This window comes from Rattus rattus, chromosome 5 (assembly GCF_011064425.1).
Source record: "Rattus rattus isolate New Zealand chromosome 5, Rrattus_CSIRO_v1, whole genome shotgun sequence".
In the NCBI taxonomy this organism is placed as follows: Eukaryota; Metazoa; Chordata; class Mammalia; order Rodentia; family Muridae; genus Rattus; species Rattus rattus.
The window spans coordinates 139,739,120-139,753,615 of NC_046158.1; the positions used below are offsets into that span (position 1 = coordinate 139,739,120).

The 14,496-nt window shown below is 49.0% G+C and overlaps 1 long non-coding RNA gene across 1 annotated transcript; it reads left to right on the top strand.

The window, feature by feature from the left end:
• The first annotated feature begins 9,488 nt into the window (after positions 1-9,488).
• LOC116900736 lies at positions 9,489-12,649 on the top strand. Its single transcript, XR_004387946.1, has 3 exons — positions 9,489-9,897; positions 11,274-11,376; positions 12,571-12,649. It is a non-coding gene; the product is annotated as an uncharacterized LOC116900736 (long non-coding RNA).
• The last annotated feature ends 1,847 nt before the right edge of the window (positions 12,650-14,496 follow it).

Below are 14,496 nucleotides of genomic sequence, written 5' to 3' on the forward strand. Positions count from 1 at the left end.
GGTTGGAGGCCATTTTGGGCAAATGACATGTTCATCTCTCTCTCTCTCTCTCTCTCTCTCTCTCTCTCTCTCTCTCTCTCTCTTTCTCTCTCTCTCTGTGTGTGTGTGTGTGTGTGTGTGTGTGTGTGTGTGTGTGTACCTAGATTTATCTGGCTGTAACCTACAAAGGAATCTGAAAGGATGAGGACAGAGGTGGTCTGCTGTCCTTCTTTGCTACAGGACCCAGAGTCTCTAATGAGGTCACAGAGCATACGGGCACCACAGAGGCGCAGGCGCCTGACCTCAGAGCAAATAGGCACCACAGATGGATAGGAACTTGACCTCTTCTAAAACAATCCTGAATGTGGAGCTGAAACCTCACACAGCCTCAGGATAAAAAGAGACCCCACACCCACCCAGACCACCCGTCTGGTCCTGTCTTGACTTTTTGACTCTCTACCTCCTTGGGAATTCTACTCCAGTTCTTGCTCCCATCACCCAGCAGGCCTTGAGGCTCTATGCCCTCCTCTCATTTGTCTAGGCTAAAAGGGTCCACACCCATCAGCTCCTCCAGTCTGCTCGGAATTTTCCAAACCCTTTTCTAACACTGTGAAGAGGATCCAAAAACAAACAAACAAAAACAGGATCCCTTAAGCCTGCTCACTTTGAGACTTCCTAGCTGGTATTCCTTTAATTCCAAATTCCCTTAAACAGTTGCTTACTGTCTCTGGGCCTCGGCTTCCTAATCCATCAAGTGGGAACAGTACGGAGAGGACTAACCTTGGGACTCAGAAGGGCAGAAGAAGTTAAGATCTGCAATCCTCTTAGAAGCATGGCCAGCATGCAGTAAACATTATGGGATTATTTGTCCAATGAATAATAGATGGAGATACAAATCCAGCTCCCAGTACTGAGGCAGCTGCGCTCACAGGTTCACAGGCTTGAAGAGGACACCTGGATCCTGTCTCCATCCCACACCCAAGACGCTAGAACCACAGGAGAAGCTGATGGCGTGTGCTGTCTCTGGCTAGAGGGGCAGCTCCCACCTCTGACCCTTCTCCACCACATATACCTCTGAACACTCACTTGAGCCTGAGTAAGAGCCCACGGGTGGGCAGTGGTAAGCCCCCACCAGAGTCTCTCGTGACAGCTCAGGGAGAGCTGGAATTCACAGTTCATTGCGTGGGCAGATTCAGTGGGACCATCTCCTGCGTGTCGCTTCCTCTGTGCAATTACTACTAAAATTCATCAAACGGAACTGAGAGGTTTTAACGCCGGTAATTGTGGTGCAAAACGCTCTGTAATTGGTCTCACAAATGAAGCTGGGGGAAAGCCACTGAAAATGCAGCCCTGCCCGACCCAGGAACAGTTCAAGAGTGATGGCTCTGGTGTGCTCACCCCAGATGCCATCTGAGCCCCTCCACTGAGACCCCACTGTTAAGCTGCCCCGTGGAATGCACTGCAGCAGTTCTTGCTCACGGGGATCTTAGCTTGTGGAGCCTGGGTCTCCCTGGGATGCCCTTCTCACATCCTGCTGCTGGGGTGCAAACCATTTCTCATGCCAGCCCTCACTCATATCTTATTTTATACATCAGTCATTCCTGCCTCCTGTCTTGGCCTCCTCTTTCACAGGGGATTTCTACTGCAGAGTCTCCTACTGTTAATGAAGTGCTTGTTCTAACAAGGGAAGGATTTTAGTTCAAATGCCAATAGCAGAGGGCTTGGAGGATGCAGCTCAGTGCAATAGAGTGCTTGCCTATCATATGCACAGAGGCCTGAGTTCTGTCCCCAGCGCGATGTGAACCCCGATATGAGATTTATGGGGGGCATTGGAGAGATGCTTCAGCAGTTAAAGTTTTGTGTTTTGCCAGGTAGTCCTGGCACATGGAGGCAGAGACAGGCAGATCTCCGAGTTCAGGACCAGCCTTGTTTACACTGCGTTCCAGTCAGGGCTACACAGAGACTCCCTGTCTCAAATCAACAATAAAATGTTCGCTTTTCTTCCAGAGGACTCAAAATTGGTCTCCATCATCCACAGAGTGCAGCCTAAGCCAGCTGCCTGCAACTCCAGCTCCAGGGAATCTGATGCTCTCTTGTGGAAACCTAGAGTAACTGTGCTCATGTGCATATCACACACACACACACACACACACACACACACACACACACACACACACACACAGAGAGATTAAACGTTTAATAGCATGTTGGCACATACCTGCAACCCCAGCACACAGGAAGCAGAGGCAAGAGAATCAGAAGTCCAGGGCCATTCTTAGCCTCCCTGGAGAGTTCATGAGTTCAAAGCCACCCTGGGCTACATGATACCCTGATCAAAAATAGCCAGCAGCAAAAATCTTGTGGACTGTTCATCTGTCACAATTTTCCCATTGTTGAACACACCTGCTTCTCTTCTTGGAGACATCCCTGCCTAAGGGGGTCTATTCCTTCGAGCTGAGGCTGGCCTTGAATTTGTTTTGACCAACAGAATTTGGTGGAAATGACACTGATCCAATTCCAGACTAGCCTTTAAGAAGCCAGCATCGTCCACTTCTACGTTCAAGGAAGTCACCTACAAGGCTGCTTGGGCTGGATGCCCGGTCATGAGAAAGTCAGAGAAAAGGGCTTGGGTAGATGAAGGGCAAATCCAAGTGACATATCCATCTAAGCCACCTGCAGAGTCTAGCCTATGTCACCGAGGGAAGAAAAAACACCCAGTTGGGCCCCCAGCAAACCCACACAATAACATGCTTGGTATTTTTTTCTCTGCATTAGCTCTTGGGGATGCTATCTCATTTAATTCTTACAACAACCCTATTTCCAAAGATTTGAAGTAGTTACCAGGGCCAGCCCTTTAGTGCGCACTGAACTTAAACAGGGCAAGGAGCAGGTCTGCAGTAAAGCCAGAAGATCCACGTGCCTGACAAGCTCCCGGGCTAGTCAAAGAGTGTGATTCCTATTGGATCCCTGTGAGGCCACCTCAAGGGTAGGGATGTGTCTCATGCCACACGCCACATGGCTCACCTGTGCTGTTTGTCAAAGGAAGGGTTGGGATCCTGAAAGTACTAAGTACTGGTTGTTTGACTGCTCCCTGCCTGCCTGCCTGCTGCCTGCTTGTTTGTTTTGTAGGGGGTGAGGATTGAACCCAGAGTCTCCCACACGCTAAGCAAGTGCACTACCACTGAGCTACATTTCCCAGTTCTCAGCAACAATTTCACGGGTTAGAAACAAGACATGGGAGATGGTCCTTAGAGCACACCCTACTGTTGCTTCAGCTGCTTCCTCTTAGCACTCAAGAGGTAGGTACCTAGCCAGAGGATGCACAGCCAGGACATTTATCTGGGACCTGGTCCCTCTCCTCCGCCACAGAAGAAGCAGAGAACCTGATTCTTGCCCGCCCCTCCCTTGGTCCTGAGCCAAACTAAGATCCCTGTAAAGGACTCTCCTAGAAACACATAGTTTCCATCCCACCCACATGTGTGCCCTGCTGGGAACCACAGCCCTCCCTTTTCTTAGCTCTGAGGTCTTCACTCTCTCCACACATAGGACCTCGAAGGTGGTCTGTGGTTCTGAGGCTGAGCCAGCAGAGGGGCGCACGCCAGGTAAGGGGTTGTATAACTACAGGAAGAGAAAATACACACACACACACACACACACACACACACACACACACACACTCCCATGGGAATCCAGCTCAGCCACTGCCCACTTCCATCCGGAACCACCCATTGCTGGCTTTCTCAGGGGAACCTGGACAGACTAGGGAATTGATGTGAGAACAGTGGGAGGGTCTCTGAGGTGGGAGAGAGGAAGTTTGTGAGGCTTTTGCTGACTCGAGCAGACTAAGGGCCTCTTGTCCCTTCGCAGAACCCAAGTAGGAACAGACTGGGGACAAGCCATAAGCCAGAGAACCAGACCATCAGCAAACATCAATGCTAAGTCGGAAGCCATGGGAAAGAACCACAGGGACCAGCAGGGAAGAGTGAGGAACAGAAGGAATTAACAGTCCTGCCCCTGACCTCTGCTAAGTAACCAAGCACCTGCCACTGCTGGGGACAGCTAGCACCTTTGGATGATTCAAGCCAAATGGACAAGAGGCCCACCAAGGAACAAGGTGTCAATTAGGTGACAATATTGATAGAGCCAGGTGCATGGTGCTTAGTCTACTAAACCCTACACAGTCGTGAGCTGTTGTTCTCACTACTGATGATGATGGTGTTTTAGGGGTGACAGGAGGTGACATCCTAAGGAGAATGAACTGCCCGGACACCCTGCAGGCCTGCGACTGGCTAGCTCTGAAGAATCATAGTCCAAGAATCCCTGGATCTCCGCTTCTAACATCCTTCCCTCCCGCCCCAGAATCCTAACCCAGCCCCCTCCCTCTCTGGGTTTGTCTTGTTCAGACCACCTAGGCTCAGGAGTCTGGTGGCTACTCTTTGGCCAGAGTCGGCCTAGGGCCACTTCCTCAGGAAATGAAGAACTGTGGGAAGCAAGGCACAGCAGAGTGCTTGCTCTGCAGGCCCCAGGGGCTTGTTCTCTGCCATGGAAAACACTTCATCATCAAAAGCGCTCGCCACACTTCCCCAGATGTCAGCCCAAATCAGCTCTTAGTGCCAACTGGATACAGGGATCCTCTACTGAGCCTGCTTCTCCCTGCTCGGTTCTCAGTCCACACCAGCTTGAGGACCACTGAGGGAATTCTGCACTGGTTCTGAAAGGGAGAGAGACTGACCACCGGACGGAGAGCCCTAGCAGCTCCTAGCAAGGAGATTCTGGGGAAGCTCCCGGAAAGACAGGGCCTCGTCTATTCCCCTCTGACCCGACAGCATCTCCCCATACTCCATGGGCTAAGATGGGGCAACCACTTAACAGTGAGCTACCTGCCTCTTACAGTCACTTGAAGTACAAAGCTCCAGGAAGATTTCGAATGGCCTAATGCCCTTCTCCAGGAGCCAAGGTCCGTGTCTCTTCCCCTCTGCATCCCCTCACTGGCTTCACCACCACCTCCATCAGCGCCATTGCTTATGATGAGTTAAGTCCTTCCTATGGATTAATCCCAGCCTTCTCATCCCCACCACTACAGTAGGAGGAAGGAACCACCATTATCCCTATTGTAAATATCAGAAGCTGAAGCACAGAGGGCCCAAGTCATCTGCCTACAGGCACACAGCAAACGAGTCGTGGAGGCAGGATTTGAACCCAGTCGGTCCAAGTCCAGAGCTCACCAATTCTGATGCATCACCACAATGGCACCCAATCACATGTGCATAATTCTTTACGTAACTCTCCAAGTTCCAGGCTCTGAGTCTATGTGCAGACGAACCAGCAGAGTGTGTTCGCCAGTCTTCAGATCCCAGTTTAAAAGTTGCCGATTGTGGGGTTCGGGGAGGCTGGGAAGATGGCTCAGTGGCTACAGCACTCTTCCTTTGCAAGTGTGAGGACCTGAGCTCAGATCCTCAGCACTTACCAAAACTGCCTGTAAACTTCAGAATGTGGAGTCCCTGGAGCAATCTAGCTAGTCAGACAATCACATTAGTGAGTCTTGGGCTCATTGGAGGCCCTGCTTGAATGAATGCAGGAGATAGAGAAAAACAGCCTACCTCAACCTCAGGCCTACATGCACGAGAACACACACACACACACACACACACACTCACACACACACACACACACTCACACACACACATACATACACACACACACACACACACACACACATACATACGCATACACACACATACAAGCATACATACACATACACACACATACACACACGCACACACATACACATATACACACATACACACACACACTCACATACACATATACACACACTCACATACACATATACACACATACACACACACACATACACACATACACACACACATATACATACACACACACACACACATACACACACACATACACACACATACACACACACACACCTACACACACACAGACACACACACACAGACACACACACATACATGCACACACACACATACACACACACATACACACACACATACACACACATACACACACACTCCTCACAAGAAATGCTAACTAAGATCGAGACCGATGAGCAACAGAACTGAGATTCACTGCCAGCCCAGCCTTCCACCATGCTGCCCCTGGGTCTTCTGGAGGCATCTGTTTGGTTCAACACTCAGCAGACTAGAGACAGAGTGCGTTCTCTTTGCTTCAAAGTGGCTTCTTCCTGCTCAAGTGTCAGAGAACTTGGAGGGCTCATAGGGTGGGCTATCAAGAGAAAGGAGTCGCCTCTAATCTTCCTGTTGAAGAACAGAGGCTGTGGATGTCCTGTAATGGGGCTTCGGTGACTCCAATGCGCCCTGGACCAAGGCAAAACATGATATCCCAGGCAGCTAGGGTATAGGAACCAGGACTCAAGTGAGGGAAGTGGCACCTGAGAAACAGCTTTAGACCAAGCCCCTTTAATGCCCACAGTGGCAAGGATGACTGGCAAGGCCTGTGCCCCTTCCTCACCCCTTTCTAAGAAGCATAGACTGGGGGGGGTAAGGGGAGTATGGACACAGGAATCTCTTTAGTAACGACAGACACGCTGCAGCCACCACAAAAGACTCACATTTCAAAAGAGTTTGTTGTGACTACCTGAGATTTTTGGTAATCATTTATCTGTATCCAGTTTTGACTTGTCAGAATGATCCAGAAATTTCTGGCCAGCAGAATGACCCAACCAAATGACTATAATATCCACCCGGGGAGAAGCTCAGTGTTTTAGGTAACTTGGGTGGCCTGAGGGAAGTTTGTTGAAATATTAAATACAGTGCGAGCCTGCTTCCTGGCCAGTCTGTGACTGGATCTGCCTTGTTCAAGCCATTTTCCCTAGAGAACTTGGCAAAATGTAAGTCTTTGGGAAGCCAGTGACTCAATAGGTGGTGTGGGGAGAGCCTCACGGTCAGTTCAGGTTTAGGGACTCCAGGTTCTTTGCTCCCACTGAGATTGCTTCCTTAGACCCAAAAGAAACTCTACTCCAGGCTGGGGGTGTAGCTCGGTAGCCAAAGTGCTTGCCCAGGATGGATAAAGTCCTGTTTGGTCTCAGCATTACATACACCAAGCATGGTCGTCCGTGCTTTTAATCCCAGCACTGGGGATGTGGAGGCAGAAGGATCAAAGTCATCCTTAGCCTCGTAGGAAGTTTGGAGGCCAAACTGGGCAACATAAGATGGGGGAAGGGTAGGTAACAAGAATTCGCTTTGCCTCACCTAGGAGCTTCAGTGAATGAGATACACAGATAACACAGACACAAGTGTGGAAAGAGCTTATACAGGGAATACACATACACACACGTACACACACACACACACACACACACGTACACACACGTACACACCGGCAACCTAGCTGCTGCTCCTGATTAAAATGGGAATGCAAAACAGAAGAGGACTTATCTACAAAAACCACAAGGCCACAGAGAGGTTGTTGAAGAAACGACTACACTCGTTTATAAAAAATATGCCAGTATGTAGTGACTGTTCTACCCTAGCTGTACTTAACACTTGCTTTTTAATCTTCTCTCTATTAACCATTTAGAGTAGAAAGGACACTGGGCCATGGAGAGAGGACAAGGTCACTGGATAAATGCTTACCGGTCTGCACACTGCTGGTAATGTGGTGGCCACCCCCAGCTTCTCCACAGAAACCTGGAGTCTGGCCACTGTCAGAGGCAAGGTGTCACCCGGGAAGTAAATAGCTACCCAAAGACGACAAGACTGCAGACTCTGGGACACCTGGCTAAGGGACAGATTTGTAAGGACGTTCAAGGGGCCAAGAACAATTCTTTGTGTGCTCATCTGGACCCCAAATGCCCCCCCAGTGGCCCCAGGATAAGATGTCCTCAAATGTGTTTATGGGGGAATCTCAAGTGTTGAGAGAAGCCAGCCACCCCACCCCCAGCCCCCAGCAAATCTAGCTAACTCTGGGCCAGACAGCTTTTTTAGAAAGATCAATTAAGTTCTCGACTCCCATTTTCTGGATCCTCACTGGGCTCCGACTCTTTGAGTGGGAATGGAGGACTCTTAGGAACTAGCAAGTCACCAACTAGAAAGAAGACAGAATAGAAATGTGTCTTGAGTATTTTATGTTTCCTGGGAGTTATGGTCTGTCAGATCCATGACAATAACATCCAAGTTTCAAGTTCCTCATTTGAGTTAAAGGGATTCTTAGAATCAGGAGGGCTAAATGAGAATCACTCATGAACAACCAACCCTTCCCCGCAGCACCAGACAGGACAACTTTGCTGTGATTATTAATCGAGGTCCTCACAACGAAAGAAGTTGGAGTTCGGCGTGGCTAAACAACTTGCCAAGGTCACACATCCCCACTAAGGGGCAGATCTGGGATGGAAACACAGGCAGCCAAACGGCAACCTCCTTTTGTTACCTCCACCCGAATAGTGCCCCATTCCATTTCAGCACAGAGGGAATGCCCTGAGCTCAGGCATGAGGTCTACTTGCTGTGATTGGGATTTTTCCTGGGGCTGAGGCATGTCTAAATGCACACAAACTCCCACTCGGGATTCATGGTGATTTCATTCATTCGGGACCGTGTTTCCCTGTGCCCCAATGTTACACTTGTCCCCAGCCCCATCACTGAGCTCATGGTTGCTCTATTTAGTGTGAACGGAGCTGGGAGCCTTGGGCCAGCAGCTACCACGTGACAGCTGAATGGTCTCACGGGTCTTACTTAGCCCCTGCCACTTACTCTTCCTCCCACCCCACCCCACCCCCGCCTTGCCGCCCCGCCCCATTTCAGCAGCAAAGACCTTTTCTCTTCAGGCCCAGGGCACAAACCCTGCACTTCCGATGGAAACAAGCGCTGAATAGATTTAGCGGGTTCTGATAAATGTCACGTTTATTTTGGTGCCAATAGAGTCACTGCATCTTAATTAAGACCCCACCCCCACCCTGCCCCAGATGTTGGTACTGATGGGAACGCCACACGCCACAGACTCCACTGACACCCGGAAAATGAGGTTCCTGTAACCAGTGCTGGGGAGTGGTGCTGGGCTTGGCCCTGTCCACAAGGACACTTTCTAGGGGGCCTTGTTCCAGCAAAGTCTTTCTGATGCCTCTTTTCCAGTTTCAGTTTCCCCATCTTAAGGGAGGGGAAAAAAAAAAAAAAAAAAAAAAAACCAGCCCTTTCCACCTTAGGACACTTCCCTGCTGTGGGCTGAAAGCCACAGGGACATTCTAAGCCTGTTTGCTGATTCTAATTGATTCCAAGCCGCAGGCCCGCAGGCTCAGGGGGATAGGCAAGGGAGAGAGAGGTTGGCTGGGAGCGAAGGGCTGGTACGTGGGCGGAGCTGAACTGGGGTGGCTGAGCCAGCAACTTCTAGCCTGCCAGAGAGTGAAAGCGCACAGATTCCTGCCCCTTGTCCAGAAAGCTCCACCTTGGATAGGAACCCAGGGCCTGGAGGGAGGAGGATGCTGGAAGGGGCGGGGCCAGAAACGTAGGCCATCTTTTCATTTGACTCCCAGTAACTGGAGTGAAAGACAAAAGACACAGACAGACCTGACTCCTGCCACCAACCCCCTACCCGACCCCTCCCTCAGCCCCACCCCAGGCAGCCAGTTTCAAATGCCTCTGGGCCGGAAAACACGTGACTTGATGGCTAGGAGAGAGGTGCCAGCCCCTTGTGCATCCCTCCCACTCACAGGAGACTAAAACCTCTCTCTGCGTTTTGCTGAGCCTAGGTGTTCTCCGAGGGTCCCTTCCACAGATGTTATGTTCTCGACGCTTTTCTTTGGGTCACAGTTATGAACCAAAGCCTGCAACTGTATAATCGGAGTAAAGAGATGGTTGTGGGAAGGAGGAAGTTTCAGAGAGACACTTGGGAGAAAGTTCATCATACGCTTGTGGTAGAAGAAGGTAAGGAGTGGAGAGGGCGAGTGTGCTCCGAGGGTGGTCTCCAGAAACACTAACAGAGGACCAGGAAGAGGCGGTCAGGAGGAAAAGGAAGCAGCTTAGGGGGTGTGGTCAAGAAAGTTGCCATTTTTAGCAGGAGGAGCCCTTCGTGCTGAGCACCTCTGAGGTACTGATATTCCCACTCGCACATATTAGTGGGTTCTTCTAAAGGATTAACTGGCTCACCCACACTCAAGTGGAGAATCACATGTCCGGAAACAGGAGGTATCACAGGAGAGAGACAGCAATGGCATCTTCTAGATAAATGATCTAAATATTGGCCAGGGGAGGCATCCGGGACACAAACCGAGTAAACCTGTTTCAGAAGTTCCCAGAGGCAAAAGGAAAAGAGGCCTGGTCCATGGTCATATCTGGCTTGAGCTGACGTCTGTCTGAAGCTTTTCGGTGGTCACCTCATCCCAGCAGAGATGACTGTTCCTGCAACATGTCGTCTTCAAGTTAGGATGATGACCTGTGACAAACTGAGAGTCATCTCCACATGCTCTTATCTTAACCCCTAAGCTGTCTCTCCAGTCCCAAGATGACAAAAAAAAAAAAAAAAAAAAAAAAAAAAAAATCGATCAACGTCATATTCCTGATAATTAGGCAGTATGTGTCCATTACAAAACATTTAGATTCTAAAATTAAAAAAAAAAAAAAGACATCAGAGAAAACAAATTCACATGCCCTTCTACCAGATTACACAATATAAACTTTCCCTGGAGTCAAAATCATGACACAAACAGAGCCTTATTGGCTCCTTCTCCTTTTAATGATGGATCATAAACATTTTATCTGTGGCAGTAATTATTTAACCAACACAATTCGATGGTTGCTTGGCCTCTGCCTCGTGGATACTCTGTTCGACCAGCTCAACCCCGTGTGACTTAGACACTCAGATCGTTTCCGTCTTCTCGCTGTTACCCGTAACAGTGCAGCATTGAGCATTCCTCTTCTTACAGCTTTTCCTTAGCGTACATTTTTGAAAGCGAGGTTATGGAGTCCGAACTGGGCATGCAGCTTAGCGGTAGAATGTTTACGTAGCCTCTGCGAAGCCCTGAGTTCAACCCTCAGCACCACACGGACACAAATATTCCAGGGCCAGACTGGCTAACTATCATAACCTCTGTGAAGGGAATGCATCTAAGTTGCCTTTGAGTGGAACCCACCCTCGTGAAGCAGACCCTTGTGCCTTGTGCTGTTCAAAGCGGTGGTCATTGGCTACTTGTGACTGTTTAAAATTAAATTTAAAAGAAAACCCAACGAAAAGCACAACCCCTTTTCTCACCCACCAGTGACATTTCAAGTGTCCAACAGCATGTGCTTGGTCACGTCTACAGGGCTACACGGGCCGAGATTTCCATCACAAGAGAAAACTGACCTGGAAGAAGCTGTGGTGGACTAGAGGGAGCATAGAAGAACAATGGGAAAACCAACTTTATAGTAAGTCAAGGGGTGATACCTGCCTCTGAAAAGAGAGTAGAGTTGGAGAGTTTTAGGTTAAAGAGCTTTACTATCTGGGTAAGACAGTCTGGGAAGTGTCTCCGAGAAAGTCACCTTTCGCCATCGAGCCACAGGAAGAGTGTCCGAGGGGAGAGGGTTCCAGGCAAAAGGAATGCCAAAGGAAAGGCCTGAAGACGAGAGTGTGCATGGCCTCATTTGAGGAAAAGCAAAGTATGCCCCGTGATGAGTGCCTATAGCCTAGGTACTTGGAAGGCTAATGCTAGAAGGCTGCTTGAAGCCATCAGTTCAAGACCAGTGCAAGCAACATAACAAGCTGATCTAGGAGGAGAAGAGGGGGAAAAGAGGGGAGGGGAGAGGGGAGAGGGGAGGAAGAGGGGGGATTATTCTGGATAGATTAAAATGAGACTATTAGAAGAATAGGAGGTGAGATCAGAGATGTATTTTCACAAGATCAAGTCAGGCTCAAGAGAGCTGGAGAGATGCCTCAGCTGGTAAGAACACTGGCTACTCTTGCAGAGGACCTAGGTTCAATTCCCAGACCCTATTTGGCAGCTCAAAACCATCTACAACTTCAGTTTCAGGGGATCTGATGCCCTTCAGATACCAGACACACGCCCACAGACATACATGCCGTCAAAACATCAATACATAAAATAATTTAAAAATACACTGCAAGGACTTTGACTCAGAGGACGTCACCTCCGAGAGCTGAAGACTGAGGGCCAGGTTTTGACTTGTGTGTGGCTGACGTTATCGTTTTAGTTATTGTTGTTTGTTTTGCTTTGTTTCTGAAGCAAGGCCTCACTCTGGTAGCCAACAGCAATCTGGAACTTAAAGGGTTCTGCTTGCCTCAGTTTCCCAGTGATTGGCATCTTAAATAAGTGCCTCATCTCTATTTGTAGAAGCCATAAGAGTTGACCATATAGAGGCAGAGAACAGACTACCAGAGGCTGGCAAGAGCAAGCAGGTGATGGAGTTTGATAATGGGACAAGAATGAAGGGGACAGTTATAAAAGAAGAGTAAGTTCTCGTGCTAGAGCACAGTAGGATGAATGTGGTATATACAATTTGTTATAAATTTCACAGTAGCTACAAGAGAGGATTTTTGAATGTCCCTAGAGCCGAATGTTTGATGTAATACAAATGCTAATTATCCTGCCTCTGTCATTGCAGGAGGCATGAACCAAACACCCCACCATGCGCAACTGATGTGCCCTACCATTATCTGCCAATCAACTGATGTGCCCAATCATTATCTGCCAATCAGAGTGTTTATTAGTGTGTGTGTGTGTGTGTGTGTGTGTGTGTGTGTGTGTGTGTGTGTGTGTGTAGACATACCTACTACATGCCATAACATGTGTGGAGGTCAAAGGACAACATCAGGAGTTGATTCTGTCATTTTCTTCCACTTTGCTTATTTCTGGTGAGCTGGCCCAGGAACTTCCAACAATTCTCTTGTCTCCACCTCTCATCTCAGTGTAGACTGCTAAGATTACAGATGGAAGCCGCCGCATCAGACTTTTTGTGGGTTCCAGGGATGAAACTCAAGTTGTCAGGCTTATATAGCAAATTCTTTTTTACCTGCCAAGCTGTCCTACTGGTCCTCAGTTCCGTTGGTTTTTAAACTCTCAAATAGATTATTATGGAACTGCCACAGGAAGGCGTTGTCTACCAGACTGCAGAGAGATGGTTGAGGGACAGGGGGCACGAAGCAGAGAGATGAGTGAGGAGAGAGGTGTTGTGGTCCAGGGGGAGATGTTAGAAGTAGGGGTCCAAAAGGCAGAGGCAGTGAGAAGGGATGAGTTCCAACCCTAGTTACAGGGTGGAGTCCTGGGAGTCAGCAGGTAGAGAGGGGAATACCCCAAAGCACAGACTCTAAATGTACCACTGTGTTATCAAGAGAAGCAACTAAGCAAGCCGCCTTGGTGCCAAGAACTGGGGTCTGAGTAGGAGGTCATTTGGTCGAATTGGACAGCTCTTTTCCAGTCACCTACAACTTCCTGACAGTGAAAGGGGAAAGGAGGTGGAGGAGGCTGTTTTCTCCAGAGACCGAGGGGGAAACTTCACTACAAAGAGCTGGAAAGAGCCCAAGGAGTCATATTTTGTTACACGCTATCTGCAACTCAAACAGCTTTGTCGTGATGGGTCTGTTTGTCATAGATCAGTTAGTGGGTAGATTGCTTCGGTAGCAAATGGAGATTCAGACAATGCCAGAGCCGATAATGGTGCCTGAATGCTGGCAGGCGCTAATCAGGACCCAGCAATGACTCTGTCGTGCAGATTGAAGTGCGAGCATTCGGAGTTATTACTCAAGGCTCGTCTCTGCAATTAGATGATTGCATAACCTTAATATGATCAATCCCGCCGGATGTGAATTGTGCAGCTGTAACCACAAAAGAAGGTGGCGTTTCTGTTTTCTTGTTGAACACAAACATTCTATATGCGCAAGTCATAATTTTATAATGGCTGCTTTTGGCAAGAAAGAGCTTTGTCAGTCAGAAGATGCAGTTGACAGAAAAAAAATATATGCACTAGGAGTGCTTACAGAGATGGTCATAATGTCAGCCTTTGCCTTGGGAAACATTGCTTTGTGAGAGTCTCTCTCTCTCTCTCTCTCTCTCCCTCTTTCCCTCTCTCTCTCTCTCTCTCTCTCCCTCTCTCCCTCTCCCTCTCCTCTGTACACATCAATTTTGAGGCCAGAATGTTGGGAAACTTAGAAGCCATCTTGAACCCTCCCGGGACAACACTGTTTTGTGCTCACACATGCACCGTGGAGATTGTCGGAGGGAATCAGCTTGACATTCACCAGCAATTGCACATCACACCCCGTTCATCAAGCCTCATTGTTCCGAGGGGACGTGAGCTACGACTCTGGCTCTTGAGATCCCAGATCCTTGCAGAAATCTTCACATCCCCCACCAAGGCCCTGCTTGGGGGACTCCAAGGACACAGCCCTCAGATGCCTTCTGCCTTTGAGACCCCGTCTGTCTTGGGGATCAAACAATAAGGATTCCATGTTAAAGACGCCAAGATTTCTCCTCTTTCTCTGCCTCACTTCCAAGGGAGGTAGACGCTGAGAAAGAGAAACACCTAGGGGTA